A 19,319-nucleotide genomic window follows, 5' to 3' on the forward strand; every position below is an offset into this window, starting at 1 on the left:
ATTGGAAAGCTTCAGTTGCACATACAAGAATATGTGGACAGCGAAGAGTTCTTCATTGCTCCACTTGAGGGTTGTGATGTATTGCTTGGTATGCCATGGTGTCACCGTATGCATGCAGTGATTGATTCTCCTGCAAAAAAGATCATTATTTAGCATAAGGGAAAGACACTCATACTTGTAGTAAAGTTGAAAGGTGAATCTATCCCTGTTGTATCTGCAACTGCCATTTCTAAAGTAATGAAAAATCATCTTCAGCGTACTTGGTAGTGAGAATGTTGGGAACATGTCTAAGTTAGAGAAGAATCGCATGTCATTTTTGAAAATGTATGTTGATTGCTTCTCTCAATCACTTCCAAGACAGCTACTGCCTAAAAGGCCAAAAGATCATGGCATAGATCTTATCCTTATAAGTAGCCCACCTAATAAGCCACCCTACAGAGTCAGTGTAGCCCAACATGAGGAGATTATGAGTCAAGCAAATGAGCTGTTAGAAAAAGGGTTGATTCAGCCCAGCTCATCTCCTTTTTGTTCTCCAATGCTTTTGATGCAGAAAAAGGATGGTTCATGGCATATGTGCATTGATTATTGTGCTCTGAAAAAGATCACAATAAAGAATCACTTTCCGATTCCTCGGATGGATGATGTTATGGATAGATTGCAAGGGGCAGCCATATTTAGCCGTATAGATTTGAAAAGTGGGTATCATCAGATATGCATTAGACTGGAAGATGTGCCTGAGACAGCTTTCAGGACATCTTTTGGATTGTATGAGTTTCTTGTTATGCCTTTTGGACTCATTTTTAATCGAATGATGGATTATATCTTCAACCACAGAGGATTTGTGGGTACTTTCTTTGACGACATAATTGTCTATTCAAAGAACGAGACAAAGCATAGAAAACAGTTGGACATTGTGTTCAATGAATTGCGTGAGCATAGACTGGTTATCAATGAGAAGAAAAGTGAATTCTTCTTGCATGAAATCCACTTTTTGGGGCATATTGTATCAGTTGATGGTATTTGCATGGACCCTGCAACGGTTAAGGCAATACGATCATGGCCACCTTTGAGGAATGTGCATGAGATCCGCAGCTTCTTGGGTTTATGTTCTTACTATAGCAAGTATGTACGTGGGTTTGCTGAAATCGCATCTCCATTGCATGCCCCCCAAAAGAAGGATGTGTTGGGCTAAAATATACATTACTTGTTGATTAGCCTCTTAAATAGCCCCAAAATACACTAAAAAATGCTATTTTAGAGTAAAAACCCTAAAACGGGTAGTGGTTCGAGAGAGTTTGGTGGAAACCCTAAAATAGGAAGCGGTTCAAGAGAGTTCGGTGGAAACCCTAATTTTTGGGGCGCCCTTCCACATCTATAAATAGACAGGATGTTGCCATTCAGCCTTTTTCCGTCTATATAGGTTTCTCACTCCACATGCAGATTTCAGCCATCAAATTCCTTCCATGTGGCTGTCTTGCCCTCGAGACAGCTACCACTCCATCCGTGTTTACTCCTGCTGCTGGCGCCTTCATCCATTTTGACGTCAGCTACTGAGGACATCATCATCTTTTGCGATTTGATTATCCAGTCATCGTCAGCCATATCAGACACTGTTTCAGCCTGCCATATATAGCAGACTATGTGAAGTTTCCAGCCTTCGATCTATGGTACACTGCTGCGCTTATCAGTTTCTAGCCTCCAGATTGCTGCGTTTTGGTGACCAGCCTGCTGCCATTCACTATTCAACACTCCTACACTCCGAGTGGTGGTCACAGACTTGAGATCCGTCTCTGGTGGACGTCACACTTCGACATTGCTCTGCTCTTGAGCACACTGTACACTCTTACATTCATTTACAGCATTCATTCACTTTAGAGTTGTGTTCTCTTTTTGCCTTCTTCTATTTGTGATTGAGTTTCTGTGTTTGATTTTTGAGTTTTGCGTTTAGGGTTTGAGTTTCGCCCTCTGTGTTTATGTCTGTCTGTTTGTATTTCTGTCGTGGTCGTACACTCTGTGTGTCCTTAGTGCAAACCTTGGCAGTTTTTTTCACATGGTATCAGAGCCGGTGCTCTTGTAAAGAGTATAATGCAGATATTGTGGAGAGCTAGTCTTTGTGCGAGGCACATAATACGACTCATAACCGAATCACAATGTCCCACACATCTTCTCCGATTTTTGAGTTTTGCGTTTAGGGTTTGAGCTTCGCCCTCTGTGTTTATGTCTGTCTGTTTGTATTTCTGTCGTGGTCGTACACTTTGTGTGTCCTTAGTGCAAACCTTGGCAGTTTTTTTCACATGGTATCAGAGCCGGTGCTCTTGTAAAGAGTATCATGCAGATATTGTGGAGAGCTAGTCTTTGTGCGAGGCACATAATACGACTCGTAACCGAATCACAATGTCCCACACATCTTCTCCAGTTTCTATGATGTCTTATCAGGCTTCTCCATCATTGGAGGCCTTGAGACGGCATTATGGACTCGGTGAGGAGAACGACACTACACCTTCACTATCATGAAGTATATACGACACTCGGAATGTCTGGAGATTGATCTCCGAGCACTACCACTCCTGTTGCAACAGGCAAGAATGCCTTCACGGATAAGACACGTCTTAACGGGTCAAATTTCACCACTTGGTCTAATTTCATGTAACAAGTACAAGATTCTCAGGGTCTTTGGGACCTCATCTCATTGGTCTAGAGCCTATGCCCAATGGAGAGCCCGCAATGCCATAGCCAATGTTGAGCTGATGCAAGGATTGCTTCTTGAGTTTCACTCTCAGTTGCAGCACTTTCCGCTCGCATCAGAGCGTTGGAGTCACCTTCTCGATCACTATGCAGCTTGTGATCGTAATCGGCGCATCAATCTCGAGTTTGAGCTTCAAGAGTTCTCTATTAAGGAAGGGGATGATTTGAAAGTCAAGCTGGCTGAATATAGACAGTTACTTGCCGAGTTCGCCACTACTGGCTCTCCAAAGTCAGATGACGATCAAGTTACATTCTTCTTGAATAAGTTGTCTTAAAAGTACTTCAATTTCATTCAACACATTATCTCCCGATCTTGGTTGCTAATCTTCTACAAGTTTGAGTGTCAATTCTTGTGTTATGCAAGGCTGCATGATCAAGTCCACAAGAAATCCTCATCACATCCTTATTCAGAGTAGAGGGGTTGGTTTCCTCGTCTTCGGGAGGGAAAACCACCAATGGCAAGAACTCGCAAGATGCGAAGGCAAGATGCAAATCTAGACCTATCTGGCAGCAACTCCCTAAGAAAAACCGGTTTTGCACACACTACCAGAGAGCAAGCCATGTGGTCTTCCACCTAAAAACCCTCAGCAGACCGTTGCGATTGCACAGTCCAGTAGGGCTATGCCTTCCGCTCCTACTTCATCTGCTCCTTCAACACCCGTTGTTGTTGCTGAACATGTGGCTCGAGTACAATCTCAGCAACCCATCTCTTTCACTATCCCTCGAGGACTGGCTCATTGGTCTGCAGGTTCCGATCCCGTTGCTCTTTATGTATCCATCTCACCTTCCTTCCCACCTCGTCAGGCGTTCCCTTGGTAGAGCCCTGCTACTCGACGTATGAGATGGTGGCCAGGTCCTTTCGGATACCCTAGGTCAGTCTAGCATTCATTTTTTCACACTCTTTAGAGTTGGGCCCATAGGATTCATTGTCCTTAACTTTTCCATTCTTTTATCTTCTGCTGCATTTACTCACACATACACATTCGTTGCATTTATTTTGAGTTAGATTTTCTTTCTGTTCTGTTTTGCTTTGGAGTATCTCACCACTAACCTCTGTGTTTGCAAATTCTCATCTCTTTTGCAGGGTTTTGTCTTTTCGTGTAGAGCTAACTTGCAGATTGCTTTGGTTCTACTTGGGCTAGAGACATGCGGATGCGCACCGTTCCTTTCATGGTTTCATCACCCTAGGAGTGCTTGCTCTTCTTCCAACATGGCGGTTTCCCCTCCCATGGCAGATCGTACAACATCTGTCTCGATGCTATCACGGCGGTGACTTCTACCTTGCTTTTCTAGCGGGGTGCTTCATCTTCTTTCATTCCTTATGATTCTCGGCACCATCCAAAGACCGACATCAAGCTTCTCTTTTTTCTTCGGCATCTACATCTAGGTTGAGAGAGGGTTCCTACCCTTCTTGGTATTCTAAAGGCTTCAACACTTTGTCTTCAACATCAGCTTTTCCCCCTCTGTTGTACCTTACCCTTTGCATAGCATGATTTCATCATCTTTGTAGTAGGGTGCTTGGGCAAGTGAACAATTGTCCCATGAGGGACACTGTCTAAGTAGTACTTGCTGCATGAGAATTCTTCAGCATATAGCATACTTTGCATCTCATTGTGCAGAGCACCACTTGAGTGGATCCTACGTTGTTTCCACTAGTGGCTGTTGTTACCACACCACCATCCTCCATCCCATGGATACCTCATCACCTATTTTTCTCCTCGTCATCAATACCCTGAATGGATGGGTTAGCTTATACTGTTTTGTGATGTGTTCGGTGTACCCTCCCTACTCTTGTCTTTAGGGTTAGTATTACTCAATCGGCCGCATCCCATAAAATTTACCTCACTTATTAAAAAAAAAAAAAAGTTTTTTGTAGTTCCGTACGTCTTTGTAGGGCTTGGTAGGCCATTGGGCAACTGATGTGCACCCTTTGTCCGATGACTTGTCCTCTCTGGGGTGACTACTTAGATTTCCTTGGTAAGATAACCATTGCCTTTGTAGTCTTGGTAGGCCACTGGGCAGCCGACATGCACCCTTTGTCCGACGCCTTGGCTGCTTTGGGATGCAACGCCTTGGAGTCAATAAATATAAAAAATGATTGGCCTAACCTTTCGGTTCAGTTTTGGGCCTGAGAGGGGGTGTTAGCCAAAATATGCATTACTTGCTGATTAGCCTATTAAACAGCCCCAAAACACACTAGAAAATGCTCTTTTAGAGTAAAAACGCTAAAACGGGGAGCGGTTCGAAAGAGTTTAGTGAAAATCGTAATTTTTGGGACCTCCTTCCAGATCTATAAATTGACATGCTACTGCCATCCAACCTTATTCTGTTTGTGCAAGTTTCTTACTTCACATGCAAATTTCAACCATCAGCCTCCTCCCACGTGGCTATCCAGTCCTTGAGATTGCTGCCATTCCATCCGTGTTTGCTCCTGTTGCTAGCACCTTCATTCATGCTAATATCAGCTGCTGGCGATATCGTCATCTGTTGTAATCTGATCATCCAGTCGTCGCTAGCCACATCAGACACTATTGCAAGCTGCTGTTTACTGCAGAAGGTGCGCAGTTTCCCGTCTCTGATCGGTGGTACACTGTTGCGTTTACCAGTTTCTAGCCTCCAGACTGCTGCATTTTGGTGACCAGCCTATTGCTATTCACTATTCAGCACTCCTACACTCTGATGGGACGTCACACTCCGGCATTGCTCTGCCCTTGAGCACACTGTATACTCTTACATTCATTTACAACATTCATTCACTTCAGAGTTGTGTTCTCTCTCTCCCTTCTTCTGTTTGTGCTTGAGTTTTGAGTTTTGCATTTAGGGCTTGAGTTTTGCCCTATGGATCTGTGTCTGTCTCTTTGTGTTTCTATCGTGGTCGTATACTTTGTGTTTCCTCAGTGTAAACCCTAGAAGTTTTCTTCATAGGATGTGCCATTTAGATAGGAAGCAACGGAAATTTCAGCATTTGAAAAGTTGAAGGAAAAGATGACTTCAGATCCTGTGCTTGTGTTCTGAATCTAAGAAAGTCATTCATAGTTCAATGTGATGAATGTGGTAACAGCATTGGGCCTGTTCTTATGCAGGACGACCGAGTTGCGGCTTATGAGAGCCGAATTCTCCACGGTGTAAAAAGGAATTTGCAGGTCTATGAGAAAGAGCTCTTGGTTGTAATTCGTGCATTGCCTACGTGGAAACATTATTTGTTGGGGGCTGATTTTACAATGCAGATAGATCAACAAACTTTGAGGTACTTTCTGACGCAGACAAAGTTGTTAGAAAAGCATATGAGATGGGTAAATTTTCTCTCTATGTTTCATTTTCAGATTGTACATATTGATGGTAAAAAGAATGTTGTAGCTGATGCACTGTCACGTAAGCCACAAATTTCAGCCATTAGCATGGTTTATCACACTGAGTTGGATGCCATGAAAGAGCAATATGATGTTAATTCGGACTTTGCTAATGTTTATGATTAGCTTTGCAATGGCCAAAGGCATGAACACTTTGTGCTAAGAGATGGATTTCTGATGATGCATGGACGACTATGTGTGAAAAAGCAGTTAAGGCCTAGAGTTATCACTGAAAGTCATGTTTCTGCGTATGTAGGACATAGAGGTATTGATGCCACGGTCAAGGCAGTGGAGCATTTCTCTTATTGGTCACCTTTGAGGCATGATGTAGAACAATTTGTTAAGATATTCATCGTATGCCAGAAGGTAAAGCATGATAGGCAAAAGATGCCAAAGTCGATCATTAGTGATCGAGACCCCCCAGATGACCAATTTATTTTGGAAGGGCTTCTTGAGAATATGGGTACCACGCTGAAATTCTCATCATCCTTCCATCCGTAGATAGATGGTTAGTCTGAGGAAGGAAATTCCATAGTGTTAGATCTTTTGACGTGCTATGTTTTTGACCACAAGACACAGTGGGAGTAGTATCTGCCCTTGGTTGAGTTTTCTTACAACAACACAATGTATAGCTCTACGGGCAAAGCTCCATTTCAAGTGGTTGAGAGTGGCAAGAAGGTACCACCTATTTTGCAAACTAAGAATAAGATCTTTGAGGCTGATTGTTATGTGGAAAACTTGGATGCAGCCTATGCAAAGATAAAATATGCACTTCAAAGATCCCAAGAAAAGTAAAAGAGGGCAGTTGATCGCCACATATGTGCTTTGCAGTTTGTAGAGCGTGATTATGTATTGCAGTTTGTAGATTGTATCTGAAGTTGAGTATGAGATACTATGGATCCTTCTAGGTGTTGGAGAAGATTAGACATATGACATATCGGCTGAAATTACCTCCACATTGGCGGATACGCAATGCCTTTCATGTCAGTTTGTTGAGGCCTTTTCATGGTTATGTGCTAGAGGATATGTTTGCTGAAATTCAGCCTGAGGTTGAGGAGCTAGATGAGATTTTGGTACCTGAGCAAATTTTGGCACATGAGGAAAGAAAGGTCAAAGGTAAAGTTTCAAGGAGATACTTGGTGAAATTTCAAAATAATTCACCAATGGATGGAAGAGGATGCCTTGGCAAACCATCCTCAGTTGTTGCAGCTTTACCTAGATGCCTTTCAGTTAGAGCCGACTTTCGTTTGGGCTCCGTCAGGTTCAGCTGAGCAAGGATTCGGAGTATTGCCTGATGCTCAAGGGGGAGGTAGCACTTCCCCTCCAGTTATGGATAGCTCTCGTATGTAGTGGATCTCGGATGTATTCAGCATGCATCCAAGGTACTGCGCTGACAGTATGTTTGCCATGAGGTCACTACTTAGTGTACTAGTCACTTTGAGATATATGCAGATGAGTATGAGTTTCACTCGGGCATTGGAACTATACATTTGCATCAGCTTATGATAAATTTAGCATGAATTTTGCCTCAATTTTGAGACAAATTCTGATAAGTTTCAGCATAATTTTTGATCAACTTGAAAACTGTTTATGGTGCATTAGTTTTTGCGCTGATTGCTGGTCAGTTTTTGCAATGAGTTTGTGATCAGTTTGGGGTCACATTTGCAACAATTTGTGATCAGTTCTCAGATCAATAGGTGATCAGTTTATGATCAGATTATGCTTTGTTTTCAATGGTTTTCAATAATCAGTTTATGCTGGTCTGATTTGCAGCCATTGGAGGACCTTATGAGGCTGCCAAGGGTAGGAGAAGACCAAACAACAGCAGAAGACAGCATCTATAGGTTGTTGAGATAGGGCAGCAACAGTAAATGACTGATTTTCTTCAGTTCTTTGCATCTACAAGCTGTTGTGGCAAGGCAACAGCTGCATTTGACTGATTTTCAATCATTCTTTGTGACAAAACTCTGAATTTTCTCTCTCTACAACTTTCCCTCATCTCCTAGCCATTTCTCAGCGTTGCTTTGAAGATCTCAACATTTGGACCCTTGGAGGTTGAGAAATTGCAGATTTCTCTGATGTAAACCCTAATCTGCAGAGCAGAAATTAGGGTTTAGTAGTAGCCAAGGGAAGTGTGCCAGAAATTGAAAGGTCCAAGACTTGGATTCAACAGGGCTGAAGCTGTTTTTAGCCTTTTCAAGTGGAGGGACAGGCAAATAATTGAATTTGAGGCATTTTCCATCTCCATCAAACCGGGTGAAGGCCAATTGATTGCCCAAATCAAGGGGCAAATCAGATTAACGACTTGCTAGTGATTCTGAACAGCAAGGGGAGTTGAAATACCGAAAGGGATTGAGAGAATCCCATTGTGAATCAACTTCTTTTTCAATAAAGCTAAAGAAATACCGAAAGGGGCGCCAATTTTGGGGCCGATCGAGTGTGCATTGTTCAAGATCAGTAGGTAAATTTGTATTTTCAGATTTCCACTCATTGTTTGCTACTGTAATTAAGTTATAGGTACACTTTTGTGTTTACTAGATTTCAGCCTCTGACTAATGTGTTTTGGTGACCAGCCTATTGCCCTTCATTATTTAGCACTGTCTCATCTCTGACTAGTGGTTAGTGCACTTGGGATCCATCTCTGGTGGACATCAACCTCCGACGCTGCATTGCTTTGCCCTTGGGCATTTTGTACACTCTTACGTTCATTTACAATATTCTTTCACTTCAGAGCTTTCTCTCTGTGTGTTTGCCTCTATGTTTGAGTTTTGAGTTTTTGTGTTTTGTGTTTTGGGTTTAGGGTTTGTGTTTTGCTTGTCTTTGTCTGAGTCATTGTGTTTCAGACTTGGTCGTATATGCTGCAAACCCTAGCATATCTTCACAATTGGGAGATCTCCCTTATCTCTCTGGTATCTGCGGCTAGTGTGCTGCTCTGATCTCCTCAACCCTTTGGATTGTCACCCCTCTCTATGTAGGTATTGTGTATGTGGTCACTGTCTAGAAGAAATCAGTGAGCTCAGATCGACTTTCCCCTCTCTGTATAGTGCTAGCATGTAGTAATAATGTGCAGAGCCTTTGAATCTCAACTAGGGATTGGCCGAAGCAGTGTTAGTTTGGTGACTCCATCACTAGTTTAAGGGAGGTGTCTCCTCCAAATAGTGTGTCTACCCCAGACTATACTATAGGCTTTGCATCTACAAATCTAGTGCTCCTTACTCTCTACCTCCTCCTGGCATAATCTACAGATCCATTCAACTCTCAGAATATGGGCTGCCCCCCCGGTCTCCATCTCAAATTGATGAGAAGATACCCTGAGCTGGCCAATGGCTAGCCGCATCTCATGTGACATATATATGTTGAGGCATCTAGGTCTCTCAATGAAGCCAACCGCTATTGTTTGGTGAGTGAGACTTAAGATTACGAGCTGTTTATTAACAGTTTACTTGCAAAATAATTTAAAAAAAAGTGAAAATAAAACAAAATGATCAAATAAACAGTTGGACAATAGTCAAATGGCACACCATTGCATGCAAGAAGGACCATACAAAGATGAGTCTCTATTATGTATGATTCCAACTATGGTTGTTTGTTATTGGGACGACAGTGAATGCATTTATGCACGATCTAGGCAATGTCCACCAATTCATATGAGTCGAACTATGATTGTTCATTATTGGGACAACACTTGAGGCATCTATGACAAAAAACAACCAACAATCAAAAGCAACAACTATGTGAACAACAATCATGACTAATTCATTGTTCTTTCATAGATCCTTAGCAACTAGTCCCGGGCCCATCCAAAGAGCCAAAGATGATTTAAATCATGTACCCACGACATAATCTCTCTTGGAAAATGGTACACGTCCTTGCTTGCATACAAGTGTGATTATAATATAATACTCATATTCTGGCAATACATGCAACCTAGTGATCCATACAACATTTGCAATTGTTATTGCCACTAGCATGGTCGTCATGTCTAATGGCGTCCGATAAGTACAATCCGATGGTAGTACGATACTAATCGGACTGATAAATCTTAGACCTACGTTTGATGAAATAAAAAATACATATAAGTCTATGCTTAATGTTTGGACTTACAAGTTAAAACATAAACTTAGAGATTCAAGGCAAAAGTGCACAAGAGAGTTGAAATAAGACTCGAGAGTGTACTGTGTAAAATGAATAATGAAACCAACAACTTTATTATGAGCCAGATGTGCAATCTCATACAACAAGTGTACAAAAATGGATTGAGATAAAAGCCATTATCCATGGCTAAATCAGAATTAAGATACATGATTACTCTAGGTGCTCATATCACTCTCGGCATCAAAGGTGGAAGCATCCTTGTCACCGCTTCAGGAGCCATCACCCTCCTCAACAAAATCACCCTCACTAATGACATTGCCCTCGTCATCATACTCGGGCCCTCTAAGCTCTAGATGAGAGGCAGTGATAGGTATGTCCTCCTGGGCCGAACTAGGAGTACTTCTTGAGCCACTCCCACGCCTCGTGTAGCATCTAAGGGTCCCACAAGCATCACGGGCAGCCGATGTGGATACCGAAGTAGAAGTTCCATTGCTATTGGCGCGAGGGTGGATAATAACAAGGACACGCCGTGTACGAGTGTGAGAGACCCGTTGGTCTATCTCCTTGAGCTCCAAGTAAAGATCCCTAAAGATTTGCTCCTCCTCCAAGTCTCTCTCGCGAGTCACACTTTTAAGTGTACTAGCGGAGAGCTTGAGTGAATCCACATTTATCTATACATTTAAAGAATGAAGAACTTAGATTAAACAAGTAAAAATTCTTTAAATATATTCCATAATCTGTGAATAAAGTTATGAACTAATAAGTATAAAAATTAGATATACGATACCTGTCTTGCCATAGACATCTCATGCATATTGCGTAGCATGCGTAAATTGGAGCGACAATAAATTAGTCGCTATAATTGTCGTGTGCTAAGCTTGTTACGAATTTTGGTGTGCACAAGGGAATAGGCGGACCAATTCCTTTCACATGCACCCGGTGAATAATCCTAAACCATGTGAAGAAAAAGTAAGTTTAAACTTTAAGTTTGCAAGTTGTAAGTTGTAACTAGAATTAAATGACAAAAAGGAAGAGATTTTCAAACCTGTGCAAGAATGTGTAAGGCCACTCTTTGAAGGTGAGGCAATTGATAGCCAAATGACTCCCACCGAAAAAGGGGCTTCACCAACGGTTCCCGCTTCCAACAAATGGTAGATGTGAAAGCGGTGCCCCTTTGATCGCTATAATGAATGAGCTCTTGGAGGAAGGCACCATAGAGCTCTTCCACCAAAGCCTTTGGAAGAAAGGCATCACGATCGGCAAGGACATTGGGATCCATGAAGAGAGAGGTTTTTTTGAAGGTGGGATGTAAGAGTCTCGCAAACCCATGTATGGGTCGCTTCATCCACTCCCATTTTTTCTTTGTCAAAAAGAAAATGTTCTCTCTTTTAGGGGTGGTATCCAAGATATCACTACAATAGGTGTAAGATGATAGAGATTTAGAGGGAGATTTAGAGGTGAAATTTGAAAAGAAAGTGCGAGACAATATGAAATATAGATTCTAAAACTAAAAAGAAGCATGAATCATTAAAAATAAATAAAAATAAAAACAATATCATGAAGAAGAGGCCTCCCCATTCAAGATGATCGATGATTGTATCTCCTCCATCGCATCCGCCATAAGATGATAGAGTAGGCTAGTAGTAGCCGTCTCCATGTCCGTCACGCGAAGCACCTTGTAAATGGGAGTGACGGCAATGATAATGCCCCTCATATCCATCCAAAATTCCTCCTTTTGAACAGCCTGTGCTTCCACTTGGCTTGATGTGAACTCCCCTTCAAGCCATTCCTTAAACTCATCTGACACAACTGTTTTTTATAGCTTGTTGCAAATGTCATAGAGACACTCGAGGAGAAGCCACATAGCCGCAAACCGAGTTTTCGAGGGCTTGTTCAACTCCAAGTCCGAGTATGAGCGATATATCACAAGAACTCCGACCTTGGAGTTGACAAAGCCAACGATTGTGTAAGCATCGTTGACAATCCTCGCCACCCACTCCAACTTGCCTATATCTTCCATAAGAAGATCTAGACTATGTGTAGCATATGGTGTCCATACTATGGACAGAAACTCGGCCTTAAGTTTCCGCCCCATAGATGCACAATTCGAGGCCTTGTTCGTGACAACTTGCACCACATTTTGTGGCTCAACCTACAAGATTATACACAATGAAATTAAAATAAATTTGGGAGGTTAAAAGAAAAGATTACAAAAAAATAGATTTAGAAGCATTACCTCAATGATGGCTTGTCGTATGTGTCGATACATGAACGAGCCCGTGGTTCTTCTTCCCCTTGTGCCTGCATCCACCGCTTGTAGGAAGTATGTGCGAAGTGGGCAAGAGACGAGGATGTTGATGATCCCCCTTTTTTTATGGTCACTCCATCCATTGGATAGGATAGAGCATCCATACTTCGCCCAACCGGCACGCACAGGCTCAAGGGGCTTATCAATCCTCTCTCTCTCCTCGTCGAGTTTCTTGGTATGCATGCCATTGTACGTGACACCGTACCATTCCTCGCACGGACCAACGGCGGCAATGGCTTTCAACATCCGCTTTCATCGATCCACTTTGAGAATATAGAAAGAGAGATTGCACTCAATTATGGTGCGTGCAATCTCTATTTCCGCTTGCCTTTGCCTCTAGTTGAGAAAGGAGAGAGGACCGGAAACTTTCCACGTTGCTTGGGCAAGAGTGGCTTGTCTCTTGGGCATAGGTGCACCACTCGAATGGCTTTTTCTAGATGGGATAGAAGAGGCCCCTCCAACGGAAGAAACCGAGACAATTGGAGAGGGATCGTCTTCTGCATCCGAGACCTCATCATCGAGAGAGATCACCTCCTCACTTGCCCTTGAAAGGCCTTTGCGTCGCTTCAATGGCAAGTATTTCCGACGACAATCTTCATAGATATTGTTGGGAATACCGGGACATGGTGTGGCTTCCTCGCCTAATTTGCAAAGGTGGATGAGAAGGTGAGTGACGGATGAGATTTGGAGCTTTGGGCAATACTTGCATTGCCACTTGCAAGTGTTGGATTTTTTCTTCACTCGTTTGAAGTAGGCACAATGCAAGCTAAAAGCCTAATGGAGAGGGGGTGCCATTGATGATATATAGAGAGAGCCTAGAGGGTCACGGGTGGAGGGTGAGATGATTGAAGAAAGCAGCAAAAAGAGCAGAGAGCTTGAGGGAGTAGAGGGAGTAGAGAGAGGCTATAGCTTGATGAAGGAGGAGGTCGCAACTTGGAAGGGTTGAGAGGTTAAGGGAGGACTCGAGGAGAGAGCTTGAGAGAGTAGGAAGGATGGAGAGCTTGAAAGGATTAGGAGGGGTGGAGAACTTGAAAGGATGAATGAGATGGTGAGGGAGGGGAGATTTTATAGAAAGGGAGAGTGCTTTGGAGTTTAGGGTTGGCCCTTGGGGGGGGGAGAGAGAGAGAGAGAGAGAGAGAGAGAGAGAATCTTTAATCTTTTCTCTTGAGTCTTTGTGGAAAAGAAAGAAAGAAAAGAAAGGTAAGAAAGAAAAGAATAAGAAAGGTAAGAAAGAAAAGAAACGTAATAAAGAAAAAAGAAAAGAAAGCTAAGAATGAAAAGAAAAATGGGCTTGGGCCTTGGGTGCTTGAAAACGGTCAAAAAAGTGACCGTTTACAACTTTATTGACTGCAAGGCCCAGGCGTAATGGTAACTGGTGATGGGGCGCAGTCGGACAGGTCGCAGGGAACGAACGGTGGACCGGATGGGTGTCGACGGGGCACAGTCGAACGGGTGACGGAGCGCAGTCAGACGGCTCGCAGGAAACGAGCGAACGGGTCTGGACGGGACCGGACACAGAGGACGGGACAGGACTGGACTGGTCGGACGGGTTGACCTGTCTGTCGGATGTGGACAACATTGGCCACTAGAATCCACATTATGTCTCAAAGCTCATATACTATGAGCCAACATTACCTCAGATAAGCATATAACATCATCAAGCGATTTCTAGACATTGAAGCCTATCTATTTACGACGGAGTGTAGGTGCTATACACCTCTTGAGCACCAAGTAAGACTCCACATCTCCACTTCACTAAATCTGCCTCAATCCCAACCATAGGTCTAGTTGAAATGTCTTTGGGTGAAGCTACTACAATTGAGATGACAGTTAACTCTCCCTCCTTGATCCACTTTGCGTCTATCACTATTCTAAAACTTTATCACATAACAATGTGAAACTTAAACCTCTTATCTTTCTGACGATCAATCCAAATGACAAAATCAACACCTTGCCAGGTAGTGCTTCACATAGAAAGAGCATGAAGGACAGCTTAACAAAATCAGCACCTGGCAAGTAGTGCTTCCACATATAAAGAGCAATGAAGGATAGCTAAAAGCTCTATCCCATAAACCTACAAATGCTTTTCAACACCCTGAGAACTTTACTCTCAAAGGCCACCACATGCCCATGATGCATAAGAACTATGTCAATGCTATGCCTACATGCATCATATTGCACCATGAATGCTTTTTGAAGATCTAGCAAAATCAAAGCTAGATCTGATGTACACTTTTCCTTCAACTATTTAAACCCTACAATATCCTTTTCCAGCCATCTAAAAGATGTCCCCTTCTTTTGCAAAGCATGAAGGGAAGAGAGAATCTTTGCAAAATGGCAAATGAACCTCTCACAATAACAACATACCCTAGATGCACAGGTCACAATTGAATTTCTATTAATAGCAGCTGAAAGAAAATCCCCATGAGGTAATATGCCAAAGTACAAAGAACCTGTATAGAATAGCTAAGTACATCATACATACAATGCATGTGTGAACAACCAATTCGGAAGGCAAGAATGGCAGACCATCTCAAGCTCTAGGGGCTGTGCGAAAGAAGGTGCTGAAGTTCCAAGTTCCAAGCCTTTCCATCTCCAAGAAGACAGTATGGATAAGCTCTATTCAAACCCTTGAAAGAGTCTCTATAATGGAGACATCCTCAAGATCTACAATGTGCTTGCATCTCCCAACCCGAATGTACCAAGCAATAATACTAGCAGTCAGCTCCTGAAATAATCTAGGGTGAAGATCCTATTGAGATGCTAACGAATGATGAGAAAAGAGTGCCTCCCATGAAAATCCTTAAATCCACATGTTGGGCGTCTATTTATGACCCAAGCGACACCCCCACAACTCGCAACCATGGTCTCTATTGCACCATGACACACCATCCTCAAGCTTCCCATTCATACCTCCTAGGCTGTGGAACAATCCCATAGGCAACATCTCTTAGTCACCTCTAGCTTGCCACATCTTCCACTTATCACTAGAGCCCTCCATTATCCAAGCCATATTCCAACTACTAAGCTCTTGTGAGCTAATAGCGTAGTAGCCATAGAAAGAGGAATACCTTACTAGGCCTAAAGCTCTCACCTAGCCTCCTTCGAACGCCTAATAGCAAATAATTTGAGATGCCTTGAGTGTGCCGATAGGAAGTAGTTATAGGTAGTGCTTTGATGCTGCTCATCCCAATCCTATGCCCCAAATTGGTCATGCAACCAAACATGGCCAAATCGCATGGCCTATCAAAGAACAATCCCTCTAAACCCACTCTCCTCCTAGATCCTATTGTAATCTTTGAAGGGGTCTCCTTTGATAAGTCTAGTATCTCCATCCATCTAACACGCACATGGCTAGGTCAAAATTGATGTACCACCTCCTCTCATGAGACACAATATGCAACTACTTTGATCCTCTATCTAAAACATTCTACGAACTATATCTCATCCGAGTCCTCTTGTAGAAAGTGAACATCCTCCTCCATTGTGAAAGTGGATATCTTTTGTCTCCTTGTCACAATGGCCTTAAGGAGGAATTTCCCTCTAGAGAAGAGACCAAAGCAAGTTTGAGAGGTGCTTGTATCTATCCTCCACTCTAGAGGTACTCCCCTTGTCATGACCTCCATCATCGCTTTGACAACCTTGTGGCCCTTTAGTCTCTACCTCTAGGCCTCTTGCAGTAATTCCTAAAAAGTAGACCAATCTACAAATGAGGCATCAATCTCTACAGCCAACCTCCTTGAGATGGGTAAGTCCTCTACCCAATAGGGTGTCCCAACTCTGATCACAAATAGTGATTGAGAAGAAGAGATTGCCTCCTTTGCTCTTTATTTGTGGTTAATGGTAGCTGATGGAGGCCAAAGGAAATAGATTGACATGCTTTGATGATAAGATCTGCGAATTTGACCTCAAAAACTTCTCCCTAGTCTCTATTTTGATCTCATATTGACGTTAGGCTGGCTGATCTTTAAAAAGCTCTAGTGAATGCTAGGCAACCATACCTCTCTCATCCACAAGGCAACAATAGATAGGCAAACTCGAACTCTTTGCATTAGTAGCACTGATGTCTATTGTCTAAAAGACTAAAAACGCATGAGCTTGCTCTTAGCAACACTTAGCTCCCCAATTGTTGTATCTTGTTGTCTCCCATTTGCCAACAAGTCTTAATTAAATTGAATTAATCAAGTGTTGACACAAACATAGACATTCATTTGGTATGTTTTCTTCATTTGCAGCTAGGAAAGCACTTTGACAACCCGTTAGCTAGTTGGGAAGTTGGCCTTGCTTGCTCTGTCAGGGCTAGGAGGGATATCTACAAGTATTGCTTCTTAATTTGCAGTTAGGAGAGCGTGCTCACATGTAGTCAGCTCGTTGGGAAGTTGGCCTTGCCCGCTTTGTGAGGGTCTAGAGGGTCATTTCCCTACAAGTGGTTAGCAAACTCGATGGTGCCCTCCCATGCACTTTTTTCTCAGCATAGAAGGGTGGATGACTCACTATCTACAAAAGACAAGAGGGCTTGGCTCTCCCTACCATCCATTGGATTTATGTCATTGGGCCTCCAAGGGAAAACTTGGCAGCAAGACCCATACATATATTGATCTAAGATCTAGGAGTGTTGCCTTTGGATTTGGGAGAGTTGGCATGTAGATGAGCTAGAATAGGGTTCAAGAGTGTGGCTATGGATAGCTACAGCAAGTGCCACACAACCGCGGCGCTTGTTGGTCTAATAACCAAGATTACCAAATATGTTATTAGACAACACATGGATACTTTTCATCGGACCTTTTAGTAACACATGAGATCACTAGTAGCCAAGCAAAGCGTCTTATTTCATTTGGCTTCTTGTAGACAAGGACCTAAACATCGACAGTCAGCTGGCCCAAATTCAACAAGATGAAGTTTGTAAGTGTTACCCATTGCAAGGCTTGGAGACTCCATAACATTATCTTTGGTCATGCAAGGCAGCCTAGCTCATGTCATTAAGAGCATTAAATTCAGCATACAATCTGAAGGCAAATGCATCTAAGAGATTAGGGCTTATGGACTGCTAGCAGCCTAATAGGTCTAATTTACCTTAATTTGACAATGTATTGAAGGTGCATTCGTTAAAGCAAAGCTCTAGGATTGTTGGACAATCAGGGCTGAGGCCTTGTTCGGCAAATCAAATCCGTCACGGACGGAGATCTATGTGAATTTCTCATTGATTCTTGTGTGGCAGCAATTAGAGACTATGGATGCACTTTCCAATGTAATGTTGGTTAACATTGGAGCGATTGCAACTATGTATGCTTGAAGACACACTAGTTTGAGTATGTAATTGAGACAAATTCAAAGCTCATTTGTAAAGGTTGGCGAAAGCAACTTAGAACATAGCAATCGGAACGAATTCTGTCCATTGAAGAGCCAAGCCCGGAAGGAATCATTAGCGACATGAGTGCTAGTTGCGTTGATTGCATAGGTAGGGTCATAAGTGGTTTGTGTAAACGCTCTTTTTCAATATCAAAAAACACCATAAGGAACACTCACATTGACAGCCAATTTGGTGTCATCTACAATGCCATAGCACTCTAGCTCCAAGGTTCTTTCTCACATTTTCTTTGCTAAACAGAATAGTGTGTGTGATGTAAGTTTATGTTTAATGTGATGTATGTTTATGTTTACTGTCCTATAGATCAGATCTACAAGCCAGTTTCACCTCCATAACCTCCAAACCAACTTGAGACACTTGTATATATGATTGTTTTGTGATTTTGAGACAGCTCCAGCAAGACTGTTGAAGAAATCTTCTTCATTGTAAAATTCCTCTAACTAATATAATTAGCCACATTTCTATCGCAAAAGAAAAAATTGTTCCTTCATAGAATCTAATCAACTCATGGACATAACCGTCTCCAACACAACTCATGCAATGCCTTGAACCCATTCAAAGAGCCAAAGGTAGATCACGTCCCAATGATGTGATTATATTCATTGCCACATATTCAAAACTAGTCTTGGCTTACAATAATCCAAATGCGAGATGGTTGGTACTAGAAAATTCCTATATTTGTGGAAATTTAACAAAGCTTCTTTGCAGGTGGATAACTCCACCGACCACTCACATATATTAGTTTTTTAATGGATTAAATGGGCTGCATTTATGGATGACTCTAATGCTTTGGATCTATGGAATTTAGCATCTCTAAGACCTTTGGTGAAACTTCATCATGATGCTTATAATAATAATTGAGCTCAATTGGTTAGACAATACTTGCTTAATATAGTGCTTAATAATAATTGAGCTCAATCTTTTTTGCAACCTTTAGATCGATTATGAGATTGTGCTGTATTGTTGAAGCTCAGTTGGAGGAGTGAGCAGTAGTGAGAGAGAGAGAGAGATTACGATTCGATTTGGGTGTACCAACAATGTGTTGGTACACAAAGAGTAAAATGTATTCATACTTGGGGCACGTAAGGGTGCATACACATGTACAACTAAATAATGCACGTGTACTATACACGGAGGTGAAAAAGGGTCTTTATCCCAATAACCTTCCACTTAAAGGTCTGACGTGAACCTCTAACCAACTCCCACTAGTCGTATGCAATGCTCATGCTAAGCTTTGCTTAGACTTTTAGTAAGAACATCTGTAGGGTTGTCTTGTGTTTTGATCTTGGTCAATGTGATTAGACCATGTTTCAAAATTTGTCTGATAAAGTCATATCGCACATCTAAATGCTTTGTGTGTGAATGATACATGGCATTCTTAGCCACGTACGCAACACTCTGGTTATCATATCCCAACATTGTAGTACTTATAGATATGTCGAGATCCTCTACA

At 42.3% G+C, this 19,319-nt stretch overlaps 1 protein-coding gene and 1 pseudogene across 2 annotated transcripts in view; both read right to left on the reverse strand.

Annotated features, from left to right (window-relative positions):
• The window catches only part of THO2, a 231,595-nt gene that overhangs the window by 61,872 nt on the left and 150,404 nt on the right, over positions 1–19,319 (reverse strand). The window lies entirely within an intron of this gene.
• On the reverse strand, positions 5,107–13,293 carry LOC148025186 (uncharacterized; annotated as a pseudogene).

This window comes from Lygodium microphyllum, chromosome 15, assembly GCF_053477565.2.
Source record: "Lygodium microphyllum isolate KBCC chromosome 15, Lygodium_microphyllum_v1.1.10, whole genome shotgun sequence".
Lineage (NCBI taxonomy): Eukaryota > Viridiplantae > Streptophyta > Polypodiopsida > Schizaeales > Lygodiaceae > Lygodium > Lygodium microphyllum.